Source organism: Silurus aristotelis (genome assembly GCF_946808225.1).
Source record: "Silurus aristotelis genome assembly, chromosome: 22".
Taxonomy (NCBI): Eukaryota; Metazoa; Chordata; class Actinopteri; order Siluriformes; family Siluridae; genus Silurus; species Silurus aristotelis.
Window position 1 is genome coordinate 5,368,677 of NC_139595.1, and position 11,430 is coordinate 5,380,106.

Consider the following 11,430-nt stretch of genomic DNA (forward strand, 5'->3'; position numbering starts at 1 on the left):
CTTCTCTTGTATAAACATTTGCGTGTGTGTGTGTGTGTGTGTGTGTGTGTGTGTGTGTGTGTGTGTGTGTGTGTGTGTGTGTGTGTGTGTGTGTCTTTCCATGTCAACACAAATGTTTCTGAATGAACACATTATGCTGACACACCAAACTTTTAATAATACTATAATCATATTCAAACACAGGAAAAACTCCCAGGCTTTAATAAAGCCAACATCTCCATATTTTTATTCAAGGTCACATTCAACTAAATCATAAAAGTATGACAAGTGCACAGATGGTTAAAGGAGCCATCTGTAATGTTTGACGTTTTTCTTATTAAAAACTATCAATTTAAATAAACATTTGGGAAAAAAAGGTCATTTGTAATATTTCTATGCAGCAGATATATGCAATTTCAGCATTTAAAGCTTCCCTTTTTAAATGACCAGCCCAGAAATAAGTTGTGCTCCTGCCCGGAAGAGAGTTCCACATGTGTTCCATAAAATACAAAGGAAAAATAACTCTTCAGGTGTATATGGGATCACTGGGGGATTGGTCTGGACAGGTCAGAGCTGTTCAGTATTTTGAATGGAATTGGGGTTTGGCAGACTTTTTTAAAAACCGTAACATAAAAAAAAATAAATAAAAAAAAAAAATAATAATAATTTTTTTTTTATAATATTTAACATTATTTTCCAGGGTAGTGATTTTTTTTAGTATTTAACTGTGCATTCTAAAAAATTGTAATAAATATCAGGACTGAATTGGAGATTCCTTGCTATAGTTAGAGCAGGTACCTACAGTATCTGAAACAGGAAACTGTTTTTTGTAGAATTGTAAAAGTTTGCTGAAAGAATTATCTTGCTCTCCAGCACAAACATCCAGGATCCCATTCAGCAGACCAGACCACCCAGTATGACCATTGAACCCCCTTCCACCTCCTTTCTCAATCCCCCTCTTCTCCCCCCATGCCTTTTCGCTGCTTTCTGCTCTCGGATTACACCGCTTTAGTGGGCGAGAAAAGCAAAATGTCACAAAAAAAAAGAGAAGGAACTTGAACTTCAAACAGGGGCTAATCTGACAGAGCCCCAGCTAATCGCCTGCATCTGTTCCTCAGGAAAAAAAAGAGGGAAAGTAAAAAAAAAGTGAGAGAAGTAGACCTACTGACCAATTTAATCCAATGTTATTTGCGTTAAATCTTAGTTTAAAAGAAATGCTTCAAATTTCTCTTAACTGCATCTGTTAGATACATGAGATTACAGCAAACCAGAATGTTACATGTTTATCTGGACTGAGAAAAGAGCTGAGAAGAAAAGTTGTCTTGTTTGCCTGACAACTATTTATAATAGTCAAAAGCCAGTTGTTGAAATTCATCAGAAATCAGAAATCTCCATAGTTGAACGTTTTAAAGCCGGTGTGAATTCAAAAAGAATTGCATTGCTCACAAAAAATGAAAAAAAAAAAATAAAAATTTGAGTTGATTTATAACACAATCAACTAAAAAATTAATTGAAACAATGTACAGTAATGAGCTTAAAATTGTATTGATTATTTCAGTTTTTTTCTCAGGAAAGTAAAACATGAAAATCTTTCTATGGTAATAATACACTTGTACACGTATAATATAATTTTTCAATACATATTTATTTACTTATTTATGGATATTTCATGCTTACTAGTAAAAAAAAAAAAATAAAATTTAGACATGCACTGGATAATGCGAGTGTGTGTTTAGTATGTAAATGCATGTACATGAATCTATAAGTGCAAAATGAATGTGCTGTCTTGCCAGTCCGCAGGCAGATGTGCGAGAACTATACGTCCAAGTCTGTCTCTTTTTTTTTTTTTTTTAATAATTTGACATTTTTAAAAATCTGAAGCACCCTCGAATTGGCTATCATTTTGGTTGCCTCTGTCAACTTCACAACAAAAGGTCAATTTAGGGTGAAACGCTTTTTCTCTAGCTTGACACTTGCATTCCATTTTTTTTAACCTCCTCACCATCACTCGCTCACTTTTTTTTTCTCCTCGGTGGTGTCTGCATTCTTTTTTCTTTGACAGGAAAACAGAGACTGCTGCATTTCGTCTCCAACAGAGACTTAGCAGGGTGATAGCAGCTGAAAGACATGTGGCCAATGCCCTTGAAGGCAGCTCAGAAACATGTGTGTCAACTACAAACCCCCCCAACACACACACACATACACACACACACACAAACACACACACACACACACACACACACACACACACACACACACACACACACACACACACACACACACACACACACACACACACACCCTCAGGGTCACTCTAGAATGGCTGTTGGGAGATGATTAGGGAGATGCCAGAATCAAAGGAACCAATTCACTAAATTATAGGACTGCCTAAGACGTTGATCTCTCACACGTCCCTCCCTCTGTTCAATATGATAGGATGAAGAATGCATTTTATTCAAGGAGACCTCTATAATTTAGCGCTTCTCTTTGGCAAATGAAGGGACACGATTTCTCTAATTCTGCTCCTTGTAAATAAAGAAAAAGGGTGACAGCATTAAAACAGAGTGACGTTCATGCACTGATGTAATTTAATCCGGTTTACACATTATGTTATTTGGTTTCATTTTTCTATTAAAAATTCCTTCAATTTTAATATACTGTTTATATTTAAATATACTGTTACTGTATATAATATACAATATACTATTCTGTATATCCTCTATTTAAAAAAAAATGTTTTTTTTGATTTGCACAAGTTAGACTTTAAAAAAATATTTGTTGTGGCACAGGATTAACAGCACAGCTACGCTCCTAGCCAGCTCCCAAAACATTCATGAGATAATTATATATCTTTTATGATATTAAAGTATCTCCTTCATCAGACACCCTTATTCAGAGCAACCTACAACCGAGCAGTTGAGAGTTAAAGACTTTGCTCAAGCTTACACAGCAGTGGCATCTTAGTGGTGCTGGGATTTGAACTTGTGACCTTCTGATCCACTGAGCTAACACTGAGCTACCACCTCCCTAAGATATTTCTGGCAAATATAAGATTTTAACATTTACAGCATTTGGCAGATGCCCTTATCCCGGGGTAATTTACACTTATCTCATCTATACAACTGAGCAGCTGCGGGTTAAGGGTTTTGCTCAAGAGCCCAGCAGTGGCAGCTTGGTGGTGCTGGGATTATGAACTCTCAACTTTCTGTTTAGAAGTCTCAACATCTTAACCACTAAGCTACCACTACAAAATATACTTTTACAGGGTACGCTTGGCTTAGCAAAGTGGCAAAGTTGAGCAGGTTTAGAACATATTCATTGTCTCAAACATTACAGAGCGAAGTAAGAGCGTGCCAAAGGTTGCTGATAGATGAGTAAAAACAGTGGAGGGGAAATATTAGCTTTGGCCCAAGCGCTGAGAACTGTGCTGTGTGCTCAGCGTTCATGCTGTGGTGTATAATCTTTCGTTTGGTCTCCCACAGTGCTTTTATTGAACACGCACCGAGGTGCACGCCCATCCACACACAACATGTTCAGGTATGTGACCCTGTGCGTTTGATCTGAAGTGTTTCCTGTCCGTCTGTCAGCACTGCAAACTGTGATTTATTACTGGCCCATACTTCACTTCTCTGTATCTCACACACACACACACACACACACACACACACACACACACACACACACACACACACACACACACACACACACACACACACAAAACACCTCTCTTCTTGCCTAAGATATATGGTGACACAAGATCTATCTTTTCACTCAAATGAAGTTTCTCACACGTGTTCTCTTTGTCACACACTCGTATACCAGGTTCAGTGAAATACACACAACCTACAGGCTGTGTGATGTAATACAATTTTATTATTTTTTCTAGACTTTTCTGTGTAGTTTTTAAAGTTAGAATAAAGTAGTAGAATGTGATATATTCCGTCAGATTTTCAACCGACAGAAGTATTTTTTTTGTTGTTGTAGTTTTTCAAACCTAATCTTATTCTATCGCATCTATACAGCATTCCATCGAAGAAACTTTTGGCACGTTGGTCCTATACAGTGCACCGAATCATTTGGGGTCGCCACAGCGGAGCATCCGCACGTTTGATTTGGCATATGTTTTTATGCTGGATGCCCTTCCTAACGCAACCCTCCACATTTATCCGGGTTTGGGACCGGCACTAAGGCTTGTGCAACCCTAATGGCTGGGGTCGGTTCCCTGACCGGGGATCGAACCCGGGCCACAGCGTTGAGAGCGCCGCATCCTAACCACTAGACCACAAGGCAACTCTTATTGAATACTTAAAGGCTATAAGGGGGGGATTGTAGAATGCATTTATTAATACTTTGGATTTAAGTATATTAGTATATTTGTATACACACACACACACACACACACACACACACACACACACACACACACACACACACCACAAAACCTAACCATAATTACTTTCTACAACTCTAAACTGTCTGTTTCATCTCCAATCATTTTGATTTAGAGTGTTAAGATTGCATTATACATGGCCGAATTTTACATTTTTGGTAATCAACAATCTGCCTTTGATATTATCATTAGATGTTATAATAACTGCATTTCAAAGTAGTAGCATTCATGTTTTCTGTGTTTTTTTCCTTTAACACATACAGTGTCATTTTTATAGTGAGGCAGATACAGGTCAAGAGGTTCAGGACGGGAAATATTTAGTCTCAGTAACATTGATTGTGGCATGTTTGTTGGTACCAGTTGGGCTGAGTCGAAAAATTCAGGTTTTTCTCGAATTTACACAGAATGATGTGGAAACCAAAAAACAACAACAAAAATGTTTTTTAAAACAGGTCAGAGCTGATTAGACAAATGGTTCAAGTTGATAGGTACAATAAAGAACAACTCTTTACACCTGTGGTGAGCAGAAAAAACATCCCAGAATACACAACACTGCATAACAGCAAGTGTGTTCAGCAAGAACAGCAGGAAATCACACTCACCTCAGGTCAGTATTTGGGTGTTATGAATAGCAGTTTTGATGATTGAGATGTGAAGGTGCTCTATCTAACTATAGATTAGTGATGTGGAAGAGAGAGAGATTTAATTGAAAAACCTTGGATTATTTCTTTAAATTGACTCTCACAACCTATAAATATGGATATGACCTACGAAGGTTCTATTGTACAGCTAGATGGCTATTGCAATTTTATTTAACAATACACGTCTAATGCATTTACTTCTGTATATGTGACATGGTTTAAATATAAACACATTTATATTCCTGGAATTTGCGTTCCAGCAAGCAAAAGGCTTTGTAATTAACCGCTATGTTGTCAAAGTCCAGATTTTGTGGTTTGAAGGCTGGTTTAAAGCTTTCACCACATTATCCAGCAACGACTGCACAATATCTGAGATGATTTAGTCGGTCATCTCCTTTCCTTTGTCTTGATCGAACTCGGCTCAAAAACAGCAAACTGTCTGAAACCCTTGACTTGATGTTAATGTACGTCAGGCACGCTGGCACACACGCACCCAAACACACATATACACAATGATGAAACGAAATGTGGTTTATTTCATTACGTATGAAACGAAGAGCACACTGGGGTATTTAAAATCTTCTGGCACAGACCTTACTTAGAAAATGTGACGTGACAAACGACTAAATTCTATATATTGTATAGTGCAAGTCAACACACAAAAAAAAATCTCTTTGCCATTAGGGTTATTTACACAGGCTTAGCAGACCAAGGATATGTCTTCTAGCAGACCTGCAACAATATGATTTAAATGATTCAATGCTTGAAGAAGCTCAGCCTATTAAATTTCTTCAAACAATGTGTGTTGATACAGATGGTTCCAGGATAAAGAGCAAAGGAGCGAGGTGGGATGTTATGTTTTCATGCAAGTCAAAGAGGTCACATCATTATTTCTTCATTCCAACAAATCAAAAATGGCAGAGGGGTAAAGACAGAGACAGAACCCACCTTTAATCATTTATTTGCACTCGGGAGGGGGTGAGCGGTTCATATTAAGCAGATACAAAAACAGCAAAAGCGAAGAAAAATAGAATGAAACAATGGTTGTTCATTATGTAATGTTATCTGCTTCTGAATAAAGCAAGAAATTCTCATCAGCACTCCTATCATTTCCAACAATAACTGCCGAACTGCTTTACTACTTAATTAACATTTTGAATATCTCTTCGGCACCTACTTCCTACTTCTCCCTCTTTTTTTAAATAAAGAGGCTTTTTGTTGATCTTGAGCGTAGCTCAGTGGACTTTTTGAGATCTTTTTTTATTGGGGATTTTGCAGGCCAACACAAGCCGAGACTCGGAGTGTAGAACGATACACCACACACCCGAAATGTTTGATCCACATGTAACGTTCTAATTAGGTCCATTTCCACCAAATCAGTCTAGTTGGAAGAAAATGCTGGAACATTTTCAGGAACTTGAGCTGTTTTTCCACCAAAGGAATGGTCAGTGATTTTAGTTTCTGAGCTGCAGTTCCAGGAACTCTTCTTTTTTTTTTTTAGTTCCTGCCAAGGGAGTATTTCAGTCGTGCAGCAGCTTGATCGACTCAAAGTATGAGCTGAAAATGAATTCCAGCAGCAAAGCAAAAAAGAATTTCATTAATTTCATTTAACTCCATGTGTGCTTTCACTGTTAGCTGATATTTCATAGACATTTATATACACAGACAGGCCCAGACACATTACTGATCCCAGAAATTGCTATCATTGATAAAACAGACACTTTTGCTTCTAAAATCTTGATAAAGCCATTTTAATGTCTTTAGAATACAGCTGTAAACATCATCCTAACTTAATTCTATATTGATGTGCCAATTTATAAAACCAACACGCGGTCTGTAGAATACGCTAATCTTTACTATTTTGCTGTTAACATATTGTTGTCTATTGTTAATATTATTTATTGAATGCTGTTTTTTTCTAGCATGTTTTGTCACTGAGAATTTTCCATAATTTCACACCTAAAAACACCTGTGATGAAATCATAACACACGCCCTCTTATTTGCACAAACTTGTTTTTTTTATTTTTTATTATGAATGTAACATACAAGCAACAGATATTACACTTGATTCCAGCCAAGGATCGAGAATGACAAAAAACTGGATTTTTTAGGACCTTATCTTTTCAAGTCAAGAGGCTTTTTATTGTTTTTTCAACGTTCCTCCAGAACCCTGGTGCTACACTAAACAACATAGAGCTACAAAACACAACATAAAGCTACATAACAAAGCTAAATGAAGTGCACCGTGTGCAAACAGTGCAGACGAAAAACAGTAGACAGACAGACAGAAAGAAAGACAGACAACACAAGAGAGTGTGGGACAATACATATAACATAAGAGAGCGCTGACCAGTAAACCTACTGTATACTCTGAATATACAGTACTGTAAAACGAAGACTATAAAGACTATAACCAGGAGTATATGTAAACAAACACAATGCAGTGCAAAAACAATGTGGTATGTCCAATGTGGTATAACTTGAGCCCGTGTAGCTGTAGTTCTTGTTCAGCTTCTCAGAATGTCCCAAATTAAGCCCATTAAGTGCTGTTAGGTTAGTGTCTTGTCAAACATAATTTTCTGTATAGACCATTGCTTTCTCCTGTATATTACTACAGAACTGGTAAAATTCCATTCAGTCACAGTACAAACTATTTTTATTTATCCTAAATAAATTGCTCAATTGTAAAGATTTTTGTACATAAGACAAAAATCATCTGCTACTGATAATATAGAAGTTTATCAGCATTGGTCCTTAAAGCTGCACCACTGATTGTATAGCGTTTATGGCGAATTTTAACGCCAAGCTCATGAACTTCGTTATACTTTAGTTGTTCATACATCGTGTAGACATTATACATACAGAGAGCTATCATCTCATTTAAATCCGTCACATTCATTAACGTTGCTCGATCGGTGCCTGTCTTCGACAGACATCTGCTCGGATAACTTATTCCATCTGAACACTATGTCCGAGGATGAGAGGAGATCAGAGAAGAAATTGGACCCTATGGATGGAGAAGCAGTTAAAGACCATGAAAGAAACAGGAGAGGAGATCTAAAGAGCGGCGGAGGCTCGGCGTGCCGATTCCGGGTCGTATCTGGAGCTGATTAGTGCCGACTGAGGGTTGGAGATGAGAGGAACTCTTCCCAAAAGTGCTTCAAATGACATTAGAGTCATTCAGCATGTTCGAAAGCATTAAATCAAGTTTGTATTCAGAGGGCATTTAAGTCCTGAAGCTCATACCAAGAAGGCCTTGTTTCAGATTGTGCTGCATAGTGAGGAGTCTGTGAACCTTGGCAGAGACACAGCGGTGTGCGGAAATCACAGCGAGCGCGTATAACAAGATAATAATAATTAAAAAATAAATTGTTCAGTTATTCTACAGCCATTAATACAATATAGTATGGAATGGATGAAGCATTTAATGAAATTGTTATAGTGGTGCTAATGAGTCTTCACACCAAGATGGTCTGGAGGTCCATTCAGGGTGTATTTCCATCTGACATCCAGTGTTCATGGTATAGATCTCAGATACACCACCACACTGTCTAAAAAGACATACTGTAGATAAAGGAGTGAATTATAACTTAACACAGGATCTCTCTCTCCCCCTCTCTCCCTCTCCCTCTCTCTCACAAAGGCAAATTCTCAGAGTGATTTAAAGATTGGGATTGAGAAGCTGAGGAATTTAATTAGACAGAGTTATGCACCATAGATCACACACACGCGGTCTCACACGGAGATAGTTGTGATAGATAGTTTTCTGTGTGTGTGTGTGTGTGTGTGTGTGTGTGTGTGTGTGTGTTGCCCTAGACACATGTGGCTTTGTGACCTCTTGAGAACAAAGCTAGTCTCAGACCTGCTCAATTCTATAATGCACCTCCATGCATTTGGCTTATAAGCATTTTGACCATTTAAAGTAATTGCTAAATAATTAAAAATAATAAAAATTAATATATAGAAGAAAGAAAGGAAAGGAAGAAAGAAATAAAAAAAAGGGAAAAAAGTAAGAAATGGAAAAAAGAAATAGAAGGAAGAGAGAAATAAATAAAGACATTGAAGAGGCAAAGGAAGGAAGAAAGAAAAGAAATGGAAAAAAAATTTAGAAAGAAAGAAAGAAAAAGAAAGATGGATGGGCAGATGGATGGAAGAATAAAAAAAATTTAAGGAAGGAACTGGGGAGGGGAGCAACTAGAAGGATCCGAACTGCAGGATGCAACCAGAGTATAATTAAACGGTCTTTAATGGAGGGAGCAGGCGGAGAAAACAAAGTTCAGAAACAGTTTGAAGTTCAGAGCGAACAGAGCTGCCCTCAGGGACCAGTCTCTGATAGACACCCTGGTTTTCTGGCTGATGTGATGAGACTGAGCGAAGCCCTCTGTGGAGACCACGACATCAGTGAAACCCGTGGGGGCCGGGGAGAACACCTTGTCGGCGTAGTCAGCAAGGCTTGGGAGTGCAGCAGTGACCTTGCCAGGAAAAGGAAGTTGAGTGGCACCCTTGGTGGGAATCTGGAACTGTTGCAGAGCAACGCCCACTGTGCGCACCAGTAGTGGAGAGACGCCCAGGTCTAAAGCGGAGTGACGTCTTCTGCGGAGGCCTGAGGCAGAGCGATAATCTGGCTAAAATAATATCTTTGATGTCCTTCCTGGCGACACAGGAGAAATGAGAAGATGGCCGCCAACCAGTTAGTGAGCTTCACGAAACCGGAAGTGCACTCAGCGCGCCCGGAAGAGTGCGCCATGAACCCGGAAAAGCCTGAGAATAACGAAGAAAGAAAGAAATGGATGGAAAAAAAATGGAAGGAAGGAGGTAAGAAGAAAGAAATGGAAGAAAAGAAGGAATCGAAGAAAGACATGGATCGAAGGAAGGAAGAAAGAAAGGGAAGGAATAAAGAAAAAAAATTGAAAAAAAGAAATGGATGGAAGGAAGGAAAAGAAAGAAACTCCTGCGCTCATTTCTCTTGAACAGAAGAATAACGGGATAACAAAATGCACACTAAAGAGACACACACATGCTCTTCACTAGTGGTCTGTTGCTGCTGTAGTTTATTAGAGCTCTTTGTGTTTGATGGAAAAGATTATTCATGATAACAAGATGGATATGAATGACATGAAGCAGCTGTGTGGAGGACAGGAGGAAAAAGACAAGGACCAGACAGTGAGTGAAAGAGAGAGAAAATGAGAAGCATCCAAGTTTAGATTTAGGCATTTCCTTAAGGCTCTCAGGGTCAGGAGTGGTGACCTGATAACGTGTGTGTACATGCTGCTTGCTGGTGTGGTGAAAGAGCACACAGGTTAAACGATAAAGCCCAGTATTGCCCAAGTATAACATCTGTAATATCTGTGTGGCTACCATGGAGAAATGCTTCATATGGGTTAAGGTGGAAGATCTTGAGTGGACTGCTATAGAGCTCTGATCCTATTGAACTTCTTTGGAATGAATCGGAACGCTGACCGCACCCCCAGGCCTCCTCAGCTGACCTACATCAGTACTTTACCAACACCCTTGTGTCTGAAAGATCACAAATCTCCACAAGCACACTCCAAAATCTAGAGGAACATCTTTACAAAAGAGTGGAGGTTAATTATAACAGCTAAAGGTGGAATAGTGTTCTTTTGTCCATATAGTGTAACGTTCATAACCAGCAGAAAAACATCGTCTCCCCATAAAATCTAAGTACCACTCCTCCCTCATAGCTGTACGGATCATGTGTTCCTCCATCTCACTACCCTTTAGAATGTACGTCACACCCTTAGATTTTGTCTACGACTTACACGCATTTAAATCCCTTTGTGAAATGTTTGAGGGGGAAAAAGTTTTTAAAGAGAAGGAATTTGTGTTCAGTCAGTCGTTTTAGAAACAGGATTTCTCCATCTGTAAAATGATGCTTAATCCATCAAGAAGCATAGTTTGAAAAAATAATGATAAGCCTATCGTTCAGAGGAGTCAGTGACGACCCAGCAGCTCTGAGCAGGAGATCAAACCAAACAAAAGCGACACAAGCAGAGATGCACATCTTCACCTGAAATTAGAACTGCGCCAGGCTTCGAAAATCCGCCACTCGCTAATAACATCCCTGCTGAATACTTATAATAGGGATTTGTTATGGCGAGTGTGAGGCTATACAATGTTTCTCTGCTGATGGAAGATGAGGAGGAGGAGGTGGGGTAAGGCTTGTGGTCTGGCCCAGTAAGAACCACTGCCTGCTAATGCAAACCGGCCCGACCCACCCACACTCTCTCACTTACCCACCCACACACACACACACAGTGATCAGAACATGTGTTGTCCTTCCCTGATGAAGATGCCGCATGATCAGATGAAGCAACTTTATCACCACCTTTATGATTCAAGAATGTGCGCATGTTCTTGCCCATAATACTGTGCCCAGGAACACTTCACACCCGGGATAT